The sequence below is a fragment of the Engraulis encrasicolus genome, chromosome 11, assembly GCF_034702125.1.
Source record: "Engraulis encrasicolus isolate BLACKSEA-1 chromosome 11, IST_EnEncr_1.0, whole genome shotgun sequence".
Classification (NCBI taxonomy): domain Eukaryota; kingdom Metazoa; phylum Chordata; class Actinopteri; order Clupeiformes; family Engraulidae; genus Engraulis; species Engraulis encrasicolus.
The window spans coordinates 23,692,545-23,697,544 of record NC_085867.1 but is presented as its reverse complement, the minus strand read 5'-3'; the positions used below and the strand labels follow the sequence as shown (position 1 = coordinate 23,697,544).

At 49.3% G+C, this 5,000-nt stretch overlaps 1 protein-coding gene and 1 long non-coding RNA gene across 6 annotated transcripts in view; one reads left to right on the top strand and one right to left on the bottom strand.

Annotated features, from left to right (window-relative positions):
• LOC134458109 (uncharacterized) overlaps positions 1–1,116 on the bottom strand; it is a 2,120-nt gene extending 1,004 nt beyond the window's left edge. Inside the window, exons 1-2 of one of the 2 annotated variants that reach the window (XR_010036532.1) lie at positions 718–1,116; positions 249–393 (exon numbers count right to left, since the gene is read on the bottom strand). This is a non-coding gene — a long non-coding RNA (uncharacterized LOC134458109). Of the gene's footprint in view, positions 1–248; positions 458–717 lie in introns of those variants that run through there. The other variant, XR_010036531.1, reaches the window with a different exon arrangement.
• The window catches only part of bcr (BCR activator of RhoGEF and GTPase), a 236,463-nt gene that overhangs the window by 29,096 nt on the left and 202,367 nt on the right, over positions 1–5,000 (top strand). The window lies entirely within an intron of this gene.

Genomic DNA, 5,000 nt, shown 5'->3' with positions numbered 1-5,000 from the left:
GATGACGATGATAACAATGATGATGATGATAAAGATGATAATGATAACGATGACAATGACGACAATGATTACAATGATAATAATAATAATGATGATGATGAGTGATAAGTGATAGGTGTTGGAAGACAAATGATGATAGATTAAATGAGATTATAAATGATAGGGATGTTCTAAGGCTTAAGCTTATGGGCGGTGGTCTAGCGGAGGCATGAAGCCTGTGATGATGATGGTGATGATAATGTCGGTACCTTAGGCTATGCGAGAAGACATGGCGCGGATGCGCTGAGAGCAGAGACACAGCAGAGCGTTATGATTTGATTGATAGATGCACCTTGGTCAGGAGAGCGCTGAAAACTTAGATTATGACAGTAGGTAGAGAGCCGGAATCGTGACCTAGGAGAGAGAGTAGAACATGGTGATGAATGAGTAAATGAATGGATGGATGAATGAATGTAGGCTATAATAGGCCTATGTGGTATGATAGTTGACATCATAGATAAACAACCATGGCAACTAGGCTGGTTCAATGTTACAAAATATAGAGATAACAGGCTTACGGACCACTATAAAATCGATCTGATAGATGAGAGAAGGATAGAATACAGACATGACCGGGTGACCGGAGCGATAGCCCCCCAAGAGATGGAGTGAATGCCGCCGGTGCAGCAAAATACCACCGTCACCAGAAATGAGAATAGAAAACATAAAGTTACAGACCAGATATAGCATGCTTCAACGACGTGATGAGGAGTGAGGCAAATGCAGGAAGCGTATGCGCCAGACGACCAACGGCCCAGCGCCTTGATCGCAGTAGGGGACAGACCCCGCTTAGTGGCCGTGGTGGCCACGCCGATTCTGAACGAGCGTGCTGTATACCTCTTGGGCGAGGAACGAGAAGAACGAAACAGAGTTAACAGAACAGAAACAGTACACTGAGCCAGATGACAAAGCGAGGAATGAGCCGAATGCAAGATGCACTGCGTCGGACCAGCGGCTGAAAGCCTGCACTATGCGGGCGTCTGCCCAGAGTGGTGAGAGAGACAGCTTTAGACAAAGCATGAGTGGCTAACATTAAAAGACGAGCACCTCGGCCAGGATAGCAGAAAGGTCAGGTTAAAACAGGAGAATCGGCAGACAACTGGTAATCATGACCTAAGAGAGGGAGAGAGCAGAGCTTGTAGCTGAAACGAACAATGAATGAAACACCAAGAAAACATCTCGACCAAGAATAATAACACCATGTCAGTTATGATAAACACCTACGCGGTGTGGCGCGGTGAATGCTTGTGCAAAGCAGGCATGGACACAGGCAGTGGGGCGGATGCCCTGGTTGGTTGAGAGAAACAACTTGCGGTAACTGCATGATTAGACTAGCAATAAAAAAGGGTGGCACCTTAGTCAGGAGAATGCAGAAAGTGCGAGCTTACGACAGAGGAGAGTTGGAGAGCCGGTTATCGAGACCTGAGAGGGACAGAGCAGAAAGCTGAAACATCACTGAATAACGGCACCAGAACAAAAACGGCATATCAAAATAGACATAAACTCCTACTCGCTACCAGTGGGTAGCTGCGATAAGTTTGTCATGCAGGATGGATGAGGATACCGATACAACCAGGTGACTGGCGTTAAAGTTGGGGCGACAGCCCAGTGCGATGCTGAGGCGATGGCCCATTGTGATGCCGAGTTGTGATGTTGAGCCGTGGTGTTGAGGTGCGACAGCCCAGGGCAATGCTGAGGTGAGCCGTTGATGCACGAGCCCTGAGGCGCCGGCCCAGGGTGATGTTGAGTCGCCGGCCCAGGGTGATGTTGAGTCGCCGGCCCAGGGTGATGTAGAGTCGCCGGCCCAGGATGATGTAGAGTCGCCGGCCCAGGATGATGTAGAGTCGCCGGCCCAGGATGATGTAGAGTCGCCGGCCCAGGATGATGTAGAGTCGCCGGCCCAGGATGACGTTGGGGCCGATGCCCAGTCCAGTGTCGGGGCCGATGCCCAGTCCGTCGTCGGGGCCAGAGCCCAGTCCGTCGTCGGGGCCAGAGCCCAGTCCATCGTTGGGGCCAGAGCCCAGTCCATCGTTGGGGCCAGAGCCCAGTCCATCGTTGGGGCCAGAGCCCAGTCCATCGTTGGGGCCAGAGCCCAGTCCATCGTTGGGGCCAGAGCCCAGTCCATCGTTGGGGCCGATGCCCAGTCCGACGTTGGGGCCGATGCCCAGTGCATGACGTAGCGTATGCCCTACGTGGAGCGGCAGGCGCACGTGTATGTGAAAGTGTACGGGAAAGCAGCAGAGACCACCATCACCAGATATGAGAAAACAAACACAATACGACACATCACAGTCCGAGCGCCCTGACGATTCCAATGAAGCCTAAGGGCACGAGTGGTGTACAGAGTGAGAGGGTTAGCCCATAGATGGCTACCAATGGGATCAGAACCCTGACAGGACTCCATGGGCAAAGTTTCATGTATAATTTAAGTATGATTATTAACTGTCATCATCGATGTACTTCCCACGGATATCATTTATTTACTTAAATTTGGACGGTGTATATGTAGCCCATTGTGATCAGAATAACTCGAAATAGACAAGGCATTGCAACCGGCTACAATGTCCCTCGATGCGACCGGGCGCAGGCCGAAAGCCCCGCGTGATCTTTAAAGGTACACTGTGCAGGAAATGGTCAAAAAAAGAAATGCAACTATGCTGCTCGTTGAAACTGAGCTGCCTATTGCCAAATTTGGTCTTTACATGAACATTTACCATGTAATAAACAATATTTTCTAGTATGGTCCAAGTAAAGTTATTGTTTGGTGCTAAAAATTGCTATTTGGTAAATTCAAAATGGTGGACCATGGAGAAGATCCCCCCTTACATGTAAGAAAAGTGCAATTTTTCAGTCATAAGGAATACTTGGAATTTGATGGTGGGGTAAGTATTCATGAAAAAAGGTAATTAGTGAACTGGCAGCATGAAGTCTGGAAATAAACAACTAAAAATCTCACACAGTGTCCCTTTAACTTAATCCAGCCCTGAATGACTTGAAGCGGGAGTGAGGAAGCAAGAGTGAGGAAGCAAGGTACACTTATCAATACAAACTGCAGGCAGTGCGATGACATGAGGTGATGATTGGCACGCGCGCATAAGCTTAATGTGCGATCCAGAAGTCTAGGCCTACGAACCGAAGTCATAACTCTTAAAAGTCAACGAGACCGCCACATGGGCCAGTCCATGCAAACGAAAACGTAAAATAGGCTCGTGTTGTGGGCATAGGCTACTGAACGGAACATTGAAAATAGGCAGGTGCAAACTGATGAACGCACGACCGGAATCCACGTGAATGAAAAACTGAAGGCGGTGCTACGGCCCGTAGGCTGAGGTCCTTGCAACATCGCTCCGGAACATAGGAAGTACGTTTGTAATCAGGACAATTAAGAACGAGTGCAAGGCTCTGCAATGTCCTCCGTCCGGTGTCGTGACAGGCAGTAGCACGAAACAACACAGAAGGTAATGTGGGTTATGCATGCGGGCGAGGCGCTTCGATATACAAGTAGCCCATTTAGATCTGTATCCCCAGCAAACGTTCCAAAAAAAGCCACACCGACCGGTTCATAAATGCTCTATAATATTGGCAAGCGAATCACCAGTCCATCCGCAGCAGATGAGGCCGACGAGGACCAAGTAAATTGTGACTCGCAGTACCCATCACGCCTCCGAAAAAACAAATGTGCTGAGCAGATAAGCTGGCTAAGTGCGCGAGGCGCAACGAGAGAGCACCGCGGGCCCAGTTACTTCGAGTCCGCCCTTCCCCAGCAAATGTTCCAAAAGTCACTCCAACCAGTTCATGGAATTCTCCCAAATGACCGCAAACGAAACGTAGGCCATCAGTCAACCAGCGGCAGACGATTCTGATATCCGAGACAGTGCAACAAGCCGAGTATGAGGCATAAGAGGCGACTTGCCTGGACAACAATTCCCCCGCAAAAATAGTCATTCGCTGAGATAAACGTTCCCTGGGTCCGCAGGGCAAGTGAAGGGAAAGCCGCCAGGTTACTCACGAAATACACCAGTTCGGGGAAATCCATCCACAGGCAGGCTAGTTCAAAAGCAAATCCACAGAAATCAGGGAGCGGCGTGCCAAACAAATTGATTGAAGCCTTGCGAGAAAATGATTAGGCTGTTAAAAAGCACCGATTGCGTGCCACGCGTTTGAGCGGTTGGAAATCCCATCCCAGCAACGGCAAGGTGAGGAGTTATCAAGTAACCAGGTAGAAAATAAACAGAATGTTTGATAACGAAAACGCCGGACAGCCACTTCAAAATCGGCTTAACTGAAAAGCAGAGAACAGAATGAGTGACAGCTATTTAAACAAACGTGAATGTGATCCATTGGCTGAGAGGTAACGATGCATGAGTGACGCGTAACGGGGGGAACCCCCAATCTCGCGTTGTGATTGGTTGGCGATCCTGGGCAATGATGACGCATGTATGATCTGTCAAAAGGAAGATTTGTTGGTTGGCCTAGTAGGCTAAGTTTGACAGCCGAGAAATTCGAGTCTCCCTGGTAGAATTTACGCAAGCTCCCATTTTGAGCTGCTCATGTGCAAGGGGACAGTACTTGCAGTGCTTACAGTATGCACACACACACACACACACACACACACACACACACACACACACACACACACACACACACACACACACACACACACACACACACACACACACACACACACACACACACACACAGCCCACGCATATACACACACACACACACACACACACACACACACACACACACACACACACACACACACAGCCCACGCATATACACACACACACACACACAAACACACACACACACATGCGTGCACACACATTCACATGCGGACACAGTTACTGTCCCTCTCTTTGGCAGTAGCAACACATCCGCCACAGGTTCCCAGTCTCCACCCCCAACACACACACACACACACACACACACACACACACACACACACACACACACAC